The sequence below is a fragment of the Poecile atricapillus genome, chromosome 8, assembly GCF_030490865.1.
Source record: "Poecile atricapillus isolate bPoeAtr1 chromosome 8, bPoeAtr1.hap1, whole genome shotgun sequence".
Taxonomy (NCBI): Eukaryota; Metazoa; Chordata; class Aves; order Passeriformes; family Paridae; genus Poecile; species Poecile atricapillus.
The window spans coordinates 17243581-17257245 of record NC_081256.1 but is presented as its reverse complement, the minus strand read 5'-3'; positions in this window follow the sequence as shown (position 1 = coordinate 17257245).

Genomic DNA, 13665 nt, shown 5'->3' with positions numbered 1-13665 from the left:
GGGGGGAGAAGCAATAACAGCAAAATCAACAACAACAACAACAAATACCCCAACTCACCCCAACCCGATGCTGAAAACATATCATTAAGTATTATCTAAAGTCAAATTGCACCAACTGTCTGACTGAGGCTGGTCCAAGTCTGGCCTTATCAGCATTCAGCACCACTGGCCCAGGATGGACGAGGAAACACAGAGCACCACTAAAGGGTAAGCCAGGGACAGAGGGCCCATGCTCCTGTTTCTTCTCCAAGGCCCTTTATGCTCTTTTGGAAAACAGAAATAGATATATCTAACTGAGAAACAGATCTCTTCATTATCTTTGATTAAACTGGCTGGAAGATGTCTCTCTTTCTGTCATTTCTGCTCTTTGCAGGCAGTGCAGGAGCTCCCACTTCCTGGCATTGGGATTGGCACAAAGCTCAAGGCTGCAGGTTGGCTCTGGCCTTTGCTGCAGCTGTGAGAAACTCACCCTGCAGCCCTCCTTCTGTCCCATCTGTTCTTCCATGGAGGGGCTCAGGGCCATTGCTCAGAGTCCACCTTGGCACCAGGCACTTCATCACCTTGGGGTGATGCCAAGTGAGGAGAGTGGCCTTTGTGCCTGGACCTCCAGGGCCTCTCTGCCTTGTGGTCTTCTCCTGCCTCGGGGGTCTCCTGCTGCTTCCTGCTCTGGTGGCTTCTCACCCCACCTTGTCACCACAGGACCTGATCTTCCTGCGGCGCTAGGCGCGGTGACACGGTTCACATCTGCCTCTTGTTTGTTCTCTCACCCTCTCCCCGGGGGAGGACCACGTGCAATGGACTCTTCTGTTTTGTTTTCTTTTCCCTGTGTGTGTATACATATTTTTATATATGCATATGTGGAAACATGGATACAGATACAGGCCTGGGTTTCCCAGCTTTTGCCTTCCCTCCCACTCACAGATTTATACCTCTAGGCACACTGCTCTCTCCCCAGAAATAAGTGAGGCTGTTTGGCTGCACAGTCTCCCACCCCCAGTGTATCCTGGCCCCAGATCTCTGTTTTAAAGAATGCAGACATGGAAAAATACATCAATGTGTTTTACACCTACCAGCCGGGGTACTTGTTCTGGGGTGGCACATTGAAGCCCTTCTCCTTCCTAGGCAGGTTCTGGTTTCTGAAATGCTGTGGTTTCCCCTCAAAAATCTTTCCACCAGAGGACTTTCTCTTGGCCATAAAGGAGACACAGAAGGGGCATTGCAATATGTGACCCTTCTCCTGGACACGCTGTTTCCTATTCCAAGGCCATGGCTCAGATGTGATGATAAGGTTGGCTATGGAGGGGTGCATGTCACCCACTGGAAAAACTCCCTGCTTCCACATGCACAGAGCTCTCCATGACCCATGGTTTTCTCCTCAGCAGAGGATTTTATGCTTGTAACTAGATGGGTACAGATAGGCAAGTCCTAGCTGAAAGCAATCAGATATTCTTTTGCAGATTGATTTTCCTTAATCTTTCTTCTGTGTTTCAGAGTTGATGGAAATCCTTTGGATTCACCTAGAAAAAACATCTCTGATGTTTCAAACAGCAGTAATTAGAAGACAGAAATGCCTTGGATGCTGTGGGTTTTATTTTATCTGCTTACAAGCCAGCACTGTCTTCCAGGCAGGTGGTGCATGGATAAATACAGACCACTTCACAGGAGAGACAATTCCCCAGACATTGTTGACAAGGTGAGAGATGTTTCACCTATACTTCCAAGAGCTCTTGGCCTCTTTTGTCCTTTTCAGTGAGGCTTATCCATTGCCCATCTGGAAATGCTTTCTTCTCTGTTCTCTGTGAGCCTCCTCCAGAGAGCTCAGTTCCAGTTCTTGCTTTTCTATTTCTCATTTTCTCTGCCCCTATTCCAGCTATAAAGGCCTTCTCAGTCCCCTGCTCATTCAACATTTTATAATCTCCTCCAAAAATTACTCAAGCTTCATCCTCAAAATATTGCCATTCCCTAGAGGCCCCTTTCCTTGCAGGCAGTCGTTGTCAAATTCCTTGCCAGCTAGAAACCTCCTAATTTTTATCCCAAATATTCTCATACAACAACTGATCCCTCATTTGTTTTCATGCCAACAGGATCTTATAGCTTGAATAGGTCTTCTCCTACCCCACCCTGGTGTGTTTACAGACAACAAAGCTATGCCCTCTCCTCCTTAGTTTTGCTAGACTAAACAAGCTAAACTCTCTTGAATGTGTGTAAGAAATGCATTCCAGAGACCTGCTGAACCTGGGACACCAACAGAAGCAGCTGCTGGGGGCCATTTGGAGCCCTGAAATGCTTTTACCATAAGTTGCTGGAAACAGAGTGCTTGTCTGACTGCCAGAACAGTTCTTCCATCCCCATCCTTGGACAATTCCTCATTGTGTCCTGCTGGACAGTTCCCTCACTTCCAATGTGCTCATCTTACTCCAGCCCCAGGCTCAGACCTGGACCTCCACACACTGGGGAGTTCTGCATCTGCCTGTCTGCCCAGCTTCTTGCACTGGGTTTTTGGATGGCAAAGCTGTTCCTGTGGGTAAAAGCATATTTGCTGTCTGGAAGAGTATCATGTAGGCAGGGAGGCTGCAGAGCCATTCCTTCCTTCCTTCCTTCCTTCCTTCCTTCCTTCCTTCCTTCCTTCCTTCCTTCCTTCCTTCCTTCCTTCCTTCCTTCCTTCCTTCCTTCCTTCCTTCCTTCCTTCCTTCCTTCCTTCCTTCCTTCCTTCCTTCCTTCCTTCCTTCCTTCCTTCCTTCCTTCCTTCCTTCCTTCCTTCCTTCCTTCCTTCCTTCCTTCCTTCCTTCCTTCCTTCCTTCCTTCCTTCCTTCCTTCCTTCCTTCCTTCCTTCCTTCCTTCCTTCCTTCCTTCCTTCCTTCCTTCCTTCCTTCCTTCCTTCCTTCCTTCCTTCCTTCCTTCCTTCCTTCCTTCCTTCCTTCCTTCCTTCCTTCCTTCCTTCCTTCCTTCCTTCCTTCCTTCCTTCCTTCCTTCCTTCCTTCCTTCCTTCCTCCCTCCCTCCCTCCCTCCCTCCCTCCCTCCCTCCCTCCCTCCCTCCCTCCCTCCCTCCCTCCCTCCCTCCCTCCCTCCCTCCCTCTCAAAAACTTATCTGAGGGATGTTTATGCTGCTTTCAGTGCATTGGCTTTTTTAACTGGAGAAAGGATTGCCATCATATTTTGAGTTGAAATACACCTCACGTGCGGAACCACTGGCCTCCCTGTGAAGGTTTCAGGCAGCTGCAGTGCTGGCTACAGAGCCTGCCCAAATGAGGGTTTTCAGCAGCACAGAGGAGCAGCTGTGGTCAGCTTTCTCTTTTTGCAATTTCACCTATTTCGGTATGACTTTTGGCCAGGCTGCACCCCAGACCTGCCACAGCCTGTGGGCAGCAGCACACAGAGCAGCACATTCATATCATGAAACCATACAAACTGTTGCAATAGAACAGCTTTCCTGAGGGCTCTGCCTCTGTTTTGTGTGTCTGTGCACATACATAGGCTGGTGTTTCAAAATGTGATTTAAGAGCAGAACAAGTGAGCAGAGTTCAGTGGGGAGTAAGGAATGGGAAGGTAAGAGTATAAATATAATGCGTTTCAAGTCTAGGACCACCTTGCTTCATTTTAAGAAAGCCTTGGGAATAGTGTATTTCAGCTGAAGCTTAATTTATATTTGCCAAAGAGTTGTACTTAATTCCACACACCACATTGTTCCTGCAGAGCACCAAAAGCACTTTACAGAAAGACAGCAAGCTACTGAATCAGATTTGAAGCCTGCAGCTGTATCCTTGAGACACTTTTTTGAGACAACCTTGGCCTAGACTATTTTAAAGCAGCATGAAACTCAGATGGGTAATTTCTTTTCCCTAGCACAAAAGAGCTCTCTACAATAAAAGTTTGAGATGTACTCAAGAGAGACAGAGCTCTACTAGGCGGCCAGTCCATGGCAGTGGAATCCTTCAGCCCATGATCCCTACTCTGAAATCAAGAACTGGGCACTGAGCTGGAGTCTGTCCCAAGAAAATCCCGGCTCTGTCTCGCCCACTGCCCAGGAGTAAAAAAACAACAATACAGGACAGATTTTTTGTTGCCCAATTGAAAAACTCTGCAATAACATGAAGAGCAGGCTGCTGGGAAAGCACAGGAGAGAATTAAACACCCCTCACTGTTGCACAGACAGGGCACTGACATCCCTGGTGATCATCCAGCAGCTGGGGTCAGGTTCCCTGACCATCACTTGTGGTGCATGGGCAGCTTTCACCAGTTTATGGAGAAGCCTCTTGTGCTCATGAGAACTTCATAGCTGGAAGACAGAGTCCTCTGCTGCTCCAGGATGCTGCAATGTAAGCTCAATGTGTTTCTGACACCTGCTCTGTGCATAACATGGCAGTTTCAGTTCACAGTGGCTGGGGCAGTCACTTTCCATTGCCTTACCTTTATGCCTGCTTGAGTTTTGCTTTTGGTTTAGAGCTCAGACTCACCCAAACCTTTGAGGTGAAATGAGCTTAATAGAAAGTATCATGAAAGAAGACACTACCCGCATTTCCTCCAGCCTGGGCCTGTGAGAAATGTGCATGAAACTTTGAAATTGGAGGCTGTTTCATGGTTTAAATAATATTGTAAACAAAAATGTTAATCAAAACATTTTCTATTTTCCAACCCATGACACAAGAACTGATTTCAATGCATCCTCACAAATCTTTAAAGTGTCTTGGCTCATTCACTCAAAAGCTCCCACTGGATCCTCTGATGGGTAGTATGGTTGCTGTGACTTTTTCTCCCAAACTGGAGTAGTTTCCAACTTCTTTAAGTTTTCATTGTACCAGCAAATCATCTCTTCTTGTTAGAACCAGATATCACCCTGATAGCCTGAGAGATGAAGTCTGAATTGAACCCATAACTTAGTAGCTGTGTAATTTCCATTTCTTCAGTATTTGTCTTGAGAGGTCCAGCAAACCTTAGATTTTCTTGCAGGCTTCCTACCTCTAATCTACTTACTACCGAAAATTCTGGAATCTAAATTTCCAGAATTTTCTGCAGTAAGTAGATCATATGCTTTATAACCATATATCCTTGTCCTTCACATTTTCTCCCCATCCTCCCAGTTGTCTCTGACCTGCTGTCTTCATGGAGTCCAGCTGCACTTCTAGGCAGAATCTTGTGTGATTCAAAAACATCACAGCCTTTAACAATGCTGCTTCTTGACACATGCTGTTTTCTAGAAGCAGGTTCATGCCCTGTGATTTTTGGATATATCACAGCAATTGGCCCACAGAGTGATACAGTGGATGGGTGGCCTGCTGTGATGACTCCACACTTTTAATTGGACTTCAGTAACTTTCAAGATAATTAAAATCCCTTCTGTGCAACCTTTCCATGTTCTGGGTCAGAGAGATTAAAACACAAGCCCACACACACCAGAGGCAGACTTCTTGTTCTAATATGTTCTGAGCACAGTGAGACAGTTGTTCTGTATTGACTCAGAAGGAAAAGCACATTCTATTGAATCAGCAACACCACTTCCTTCCTCTGCAGTTGTACCATTCACTCCGCTCTCTGTGAGAGAACCAGCGAGAGCAGTCCTGAGGATGAAAGGCTGAGGATGCAGAGAAAATGTAGCAAAAGAGCCATAGGTAAAACACACTGGAGGGGGAAAGCAACCTTAATCCTCTGCAGCTGATCTCTGTGATTAGTGCTCTTTATTAAACAATGTAGCTTGGCTGGAATGGGTGTCACTGAGCTTAATATCCTCGCAATAGCTGATGAAACGCATCATGTCACACTGCCAGGGCACGAATGGTCACTGAAGGGGCTGCTGTGGAGAAGGGTCACTGACCCAACAAAAGGGAGCAGCTGCTCTTCCTAGGCTATGCCATCTGATGGCTCTGTGACCAGACACAGCTGCCTCAGGATGTTTGTCATAGCCCGTCACAACAACGCTGTGGTGAATGACTGATTTCTCTTCCCTGCTGCAAACCCCCCTGGGCAGCAAGACCCATTTACCAGCTCACCTTTTCTGGCAGGATAATTAAAAGGTTTCCCTTTTCTCAAGACCTATCATATTGCCACGCTTGGCTCTGATGGCTGAGGGAGGCCTGGAGCAGTAACAATCCCACGTGCCAAGGCAGAGAGGAGGGTGGCCACAGAGCTGAGCTCCCCACCACAGAATGCTGACGTTGACTGCTGTGCTTTGGTGGCCAAGGGTCCAACTCTGTTGCCTTCCACTGCCTGCAAGTGGGAGCTGCACATGGCTTCAGCTGTGATGGGGATCTGTGGCTTCAGATGTGCTTGGCCATGGCTGGCACAGGGAACTGAAAAGGTATTTAAAAGATGTGTAGTTTTGGCACTTAGGAGTGTGGTTTAGCAGTGGGCTTGGCAGTGTGGGGTTTGATGATCTTAGATTCAGGCCTTTGCCAGCCTAACTGGTTCTGTGATTCTAGGCCACCATGTCCTTGGTGCAGTAATTCTACACTGAAGTCCACGAAACCCAGTGGAAAATGGGACAGGGAGACACCAGACACAACTACAAAGCTTCACAAACCCTTGTTGGGATGTTGCACCATTGCAGGCACTTTTATGGAAGGGGAAGACTTTATAAAGTTGAATTCAGGAATGATCTGGACAAATGTCACCTGATTGCCTTCACTCAACCTCAAACTGAGGCACAGGCATGTGTGCAGTGTCCATTATCAGCACCACTGGCCAGGAACCATGTCAAAGGAGCTGTTTACAAGGACAGAGAAAGAAACCACCTATCCAATTCCTAGGCAAAGAGCAGTGATTGGGATTTACATGGCACAGTTGGATCTGAGCAGAGACCACCACTCACTAAACAGTCATACTGGTATGAGACCATGGGGACAAAATGCATACACAGACAATAGGAGAAAGGCCTCCTTTCAAGCTACAGACATGGTAACAGGATTTGATTTTTAATTTTCCTGACTTTTTACTATTTTGGCACTGTTGTGGTGGTTTTTTTACTGTTTGGTTTGTTGTTTTTTTTCATTAAACCTCACAGAACCATGTGAACCAGGGAGCTCAAAAGCTGGGTGAAATTTTTGCCCCAGGCTCTCAACACATAAGATATGTTCGTGTGTGTGAATATACATGTCTTCATATGCACAGATGAGTCATTCTCACTCTTGCTCGTGTTATTTCCGGGAGGGGGAAGTGGGGTGGTTCAATCAAAGGTAGGACAATGCAGCACACAGACCTCCTGATGCAGTGGATGGCATGCACAGAGGGTTTTGTGACTCAGCAGAGGAGGCTGGAAGGGGAGCCTGCTGCCACTTTCCCAGCAGAAGGGTGGGCAAAGCAGCCCTGTGTCCCCAGTGCCTCAGCTGGTCAGAAAGTGCCAAGTACGTCTCATCTCCATTCCCTCAGTTTCTCTATGTCACTGTGGGCAGAGGCAAGACTCAGAGAGGAAACCACAAGTGGTCCAGGCTGCTGAGTCTCAACAAACAGCAGAATGGGCTCCAGGTGCAGCCTGTTTGCTTTCCAAAGAACCCAGGGCATTGCTGTCTGTCTCTCTTCTTGGGAAAAATCACCTCCTGCATGTTTGCCAGGACGTGCCACCTTCCCCTGCCCTGTCTACCCTGCTCCTTCCATCTGCTTCTCGAATAGAGATTGACCTTTTCTGCCTCTTTGTTGTCCCTTCTTATTAAACCTATGTGATGGCTGGCAGATTTAGGGCTGGCAAAAAGGTGCAGGTCCAATAAAAACTGACCCAGATTGTCACCCGTGATTTGTACCAAACTCAAGTGGGACCATTCCTGAGGCTCTCAGTTGTTTAATTCAGTGTAAGATGAATTATTTTTAATCATCTCACTCCTTCTGGATCCTGGCTGGGGACAGTACCGTCTATATTATCATACATTAAAATGGAACTGAGGTTGAAAATACACAGAACAGCAAAGCAAGCTGTTCCCAGGCTAATTTATGGCTCATCCCATAGCAGAGACCAATAAAAAGCCTCCAAGAAGGTGTATCCTGCAGAGAAGGTGAGCCTGAGTCTGGAGGACCAGCATGCAAATAAGATTTGTATAAACTTTTTAGGACCAGATCATTGGTGCAAGCTCTGTGGGAATCAGAGGAGGGAATTCAGGCCAGGGTCTGGCCCAGACTGTTGGTTGTCACCCACGTCTCACGGCTGCGTGGGAAGCACGGTGCTTCTGGCAGAGCTGGGGGTGCTGTGCCCCACTTCCCAGCACCCACACTGCCCCCCTGGCTTTGTCACATGGCCCCTTCATGTGCCCTGGGTACCCCTGAGCTTTCTGCCTGTGCACACATTTGGTGTCCCCATGTAGCACATCGCTGCTGGAAGCTGCCCTGGGTCCCCAGCTGTGCTCCTCTTGCCCCGGAGCATCGCCATCCTTGCAACACAAATCATCCTCAGAAGCTTTCCCTCAGCACCCGGGGCAGGCATGTAACTCCTGGACTGCAGTTTGGGACTCCTGTGACACCTTCTGCAAGCAGGCTCCCTGGGAGGTACCAGCATCATAAAGCCACCCCAGGACAGTGACACACAGGTCCTCCTGTCCCCTCACACTATGCTCGTGGCTCCCGTGGTTCAGAGTTTTGCAAAAGCCATTGGCAGCTTTGTTTGCCTGGGCGTTGCTGAACATATGCAGAAGCATCACAAGCACAGACATTTCCAACCAGCTCTAAGGCATCAGGAAGAAAATAAAGTGAGCAAACAGCTCCACTGGACTCCAAATTATATTAAAGGCAGCTTCCTCCAGGAAGGTGAGATTTTCTTTGGTGGCAGGCAGTGGTTGTTTCTGCCTGAAAGGAAGAGGGAGCAGGCTGAAGCTTCCTCTGGGCAGCAGTATAAGAGCCATCAGTAAGAATGAGTAACACAAAAGTAATTTTTTGAGGTTGTAGCAGGCACCTCAGACAGCAGAGGACAAACCTCCCTCAGCTGCATCCCCTGCTGCCATACTGGGAAGCACTGGTGCCCTCACAGTGCCAGCTGGGACAGCCCAGGGTTGCTCTGGAGGCAGGCAATCCCACTCTGCAGATGGGATATCTACAGCAGTATGACCAAGAGACTAAAGTCAGTCAGGGACATCCCTCCTATGTCCTTTCCCAGAGCAGGGCTATCTCTGGATCATGCACTGGGACCTGCAGCCTGGGGTAACTGGCACTTGTGGGGAGCTACCCAAACTTTAGGAAAGCCATTGTGGTTCCAGCTTTGCTGCCAGCTCTAGGGGCTTGCTGCAGAAGGTGCTGTTTCACCTGAGCTTGGCTTGGCAGTTCATAGTGGGAGGTGCACAAGCTTCAACACAGGGTCACCTAGAAGGGCACATAAGGTCAGCATTTCATCCTGGATTTTTATTTTTTATCCAGCAACATACAGAAGGTTTTCATCAGTGTGAATATGGACATTATTGACTTTGCAGTTTTTCGTGTCATTCTGGAAAATCCAGTTGACTTTCCCTTAACTAGTGGACCTTTTCCAGGCACACAGACAGGACAATTGAAGTATTTTCAGTGAGCTATTTCCAAACAGCATTAGAATGCATCTTCAAAGGATTCCTAGAGGAGATGTAGGACCTTGACATCGTGTCCTGACAGAGATCAGAGATGTCCAGCAAATGTGGTAAACTGTGGCTGTGTTTTTTGTAGCCTTTGTGAGTGTTAAGGGGAGATCAATGCACAGGGATGTGATAAGGACAGTTGTGGTAGATGTTCTGAAGAGCCAGAGAGCTCGGGCTGATGCAACTGCACGAGAGCAGGTAGTTGTGGATGTACAGTGATCCTTCTCCACGCCTAGGGCCATGGTAAGAAATGCAGATGTCTGTGCAGAAGGCATTTATTAAAATGACCTCACCCATATGAATACATTTTAATCAAGTCAGTGAATGCCTGTTGTGTTTATTTTTAATACAGCACTCGTTTTGATGTTACAATTGTGATGATGTGGATCTAATGGCAGTGACTCTTCATCTTAGGCCTCAAATCCAGAGCTGAAAGTGAAAAGACACTTTGCATTACTTTAAAATACAAAAGGGAATGTCCCTGGGCAAATTAATCCTTCATTTCCATTCTAGACTGTAGTCAGGTGTCTGCTGCCTGGAGTCCAAGTGCACAAGCTGCTCTGGAGGTCACCTGAGGTGCCTCCTCCCGCCGTTGACCGATAGGTGACAGAAAGGCAAGCAGACCTTTGGAGAAATGTTCACATACACCCTGAACTTCAGTATCACCTTCAGGGCAAAACACAGTCTCTGCTGGCCTTGCATTTTTTTTGAGGTGCTATGACTTTCCTCTTTCTTGCCTCGAGTATCTCCCCAGAAGTCCTCAAGAGCAAGATAAGTACCCTAAACTCAGGTCTAGTAGGGCTTTCCATCAGACAACCTGGTACTGTTATCTCTTGCAGTAGCAGTTCCCACCAGCTTTTCATAGAGGTGTAAAGAAAAAATGTGTAAACTGAAAAAAGATCAGCAGAGATGCTGTCAGCCAGTCCATGTGATGGAGCCCCAGGAAGACTGGGGATTTCTGACTTCAGCTTTTTCCCTAAACTGTATTATTGTCGTTTGGTCTGCAGAGATCTCACAGTTTTGTAATGCATGATGTGTGTCTGTGATAGACAGGCAATCCAGCAAGCTGAGGGCAAGCTGCCAGCCTTCCCTTCACTTTGAACGCCCTTGGCCGTCCTGAGACTCGTTCCAAAACATTTAAATTGCTTAAGTGTGCAGCGATGTGTTTTAATTAATGCAGAAGGGGACAGTAAAATACAGGTCCCTTCAGTACTAATTTGGCCCTGTGGTTGAGGCACAGGTGCTAGAAATCCAGGAGTGCCTGGATGTGCCTCTACCTCATCGCAGCACGAGCAGTGCCACAGTTTCCCCAGCCTCAGTGACGGTGCTGGGCTGCCTTTGCCAGGTGCCTGGGACACAGGCTACCATGGGAAAGGTGAGTGCAGCACACAGGTATTTATGACATCTTGCTACTCTGTCTAGGAAACAAGCTCCACAAAATAAACAGCAGGTTTATTATTAAACAGCGGGACCTGAAGACTGAAGCCTTCCCGTGACACACTTTGTGAAAACTTTCAGGAAGTGGCAGAGTTTCCTCAAAGTCCTCTCTCCAATGCAGGGCAAGCAGCAGCTTTGTATGAAGAGATTGCTGCTTCCATCCCATGGCGGGGAACAGAGTTTTCACCCAGCTGCCACAGGAAATGTGGCATCAAACTAGGGCCTAATGGAAACTGTCTCTGGAGGCTCACACTGTGATTTACCACAAGATCACCTTCTGTCAAACCCCCCGCCAACCAATCTGTGTGTAGTCCTGGAGAAGGGATATTTCTGAGTCCGTTATTTTCCTTGTGAGCGCAACAGAGAAAAGGAAAGTGGAGAACTTTATGGGTCATGAGTAATGTCACAGGGATCAGATGATATTTGAGTTTTTGATGACACTTAGGTTATTAGGGATTACATGTTGTCTGATTGAAGTGCCCCAACTCCATCATCTACATCTTAACCATGATTCTTTAATAGAGGGCACATATCTTGATCTGACCATGTGAATGAATTGTTCATTGCAATGCCAGGAGCACTTCCTTCTAAGAGACACAGAAATTATAAACCATGGCTCAGCCTGTGAACTGGTCAGAAGACCTGGCATTGATCTGGCCAGCGAATGACCCTGCTGAATTTGGAAATAAAAGGTCAAATTCTCAGACAGGCTGCAATGGATTAGGAAATTTTTATGAGAGATTTCCCTGTAGAAAATCACCCTATCTGGATCTTCTATACTCCTTAGATACCCAGATTTTGAATGGCAGCTGGGAATGCCTTGATTTTGTAGAAGTTTTATTGGGGAAATTTAACCAACACCTGCAATTAGTCAGCATGGGTCTTACCAGAATGGGCAGTTCCTTAATTTAATGAGCATTAGAACAGTGATTCATTTCAAAGTGGAACTTGGTTATAGTGCTGCAGAAAGAAGAAATGGCAGAGAGGAACAAAGAGAATGAGGAAACAGTTGTTTTAGGCTTAAAACAGACCAATATGTTCCTGGAAGTACACTTTCAGCCTCCATGCAAGCCTGGCTCAAGCTGAGGGAGAAATCTCTGTATACAGTTGGCTCAGCTTCTATTAACAAGGCTGGACTGACCTTATTTCTTTAGGCCAAAGTTCTGCAGGGCTGCAGGTACTGGCCAACAACCCATGCCAGGCTAATCTGCACTGCAGAACCATGAAAGGAGTATTTTCCATGCATTTCCTTGTTCCGTGAAAGCCCTAACAGGTTAAATACTTGCATAGAAGTGTAATAATAATGCTTAATGCATTCCTGCCCAGGTTCTGGCTTTTCTTCTGGCATAATTTATCCTTCTTCAAGACTACAGATCCTTTGCTCATGCTAGCCTTCAGTCTAACTAAGTCAGCAGGAGACAAAAGTGTTTCATGTCTCGCAAGATGAAACCCACTCTTGATCAAGTAAACACCTTCCAGAGTAACAAAAGCAATGGAGCAACTAAGCCTGTAAATAGGAGACCAAGCAGAGAAATGAGAAAACATTCATTTGCTTAGGAAAAAGTTCTGGCAAAGCTCACAGTGGTGAAACCAAATGGAAATGTTGCAAACTTTCACCTAGAATAAACAATCCGAATCAGCTGGAAGCGCTTTCCATCGCACTGGTTCCCAGGAATGGGGTTGCCTCATTTTCTTGACACAAGGCTGCCAAAATCTGTAGTGACAGACTAGAATCCTGCTGATTAGCCAAGCTCTTGGCACATTTGTACGGCCAGAGATTTTTATTTATTATTTTTCTGGTAAGAATCACTAGTAGATTAAAAATGGGAGGCAGGCAACACAAATACATATTTATTTGGGTGGAGGAGACTTTGGCTTTAGGGTAGAATAAAGCGTGGTGTTACGTGTCAGCTTTCTGTCACAGGGCTTCAGATGTGAAATGCCATTATTAACCTCCCAGCTCCGTCTGTGGCAGGTGACACATGCTCCATTTCTCAGATGGCCAGAAGCTGGCCAGAGATATGAGGCACCAAATGCTCTTAGATCCCCCTGAGTCAAGCCTGACTTGCTTATTCCTGGTTCTGAGGAACCCACTCCATGTTTTTACATTTGCTGTTGAAAGCTGCCAGCAGCACCTGCAATTAGTAGGTGCTCTGGCAGAGAAGTTAGTGCCACACTAAAACTAGAACTCAGGAGCTCTGGCTTTCTTCCTCTGCTATTTGTTGGATTATGTTTGGAAGCAGGGACACTGTCCCTTGGTGTTTGCCTTTCATAATTATTCTACTGTGAAGAAAATCCCTGTTTTCTTCTTTCCTTCACAAAGGTCTTTTATTCCATGTTTGTTCCTCAAGCACGGCCTAGCCTGTCTGCTTCAATGGCTGTCTCGTCCCCACTGCTCACAGACCAGGTGTTGAAGCACCTCTTTCACCCACCTCATCTTTACCAGCTCTCCCACAGTGCCTACTTCTTCTTTTCACTCTCCACTGCCTGAGCCAGCATCCCCGTGTTCAAGGCAGCCTTTGTACACACTTCCTTTTTCTCTGAAACTCTAGCAACACAAGAAGTATGGGCTCAGAAAAAATTAAATAGCAATAGCTAGGTTTCCCTTTTTCTCAGCTCTTTCTTCAGCGTGGCTTTCTTTGGGAATTCTGTTCAGAATTTCTTGCCATTTGCAACAGCATCCAGGGAACCAAGCTGCAACGTAACACATCTG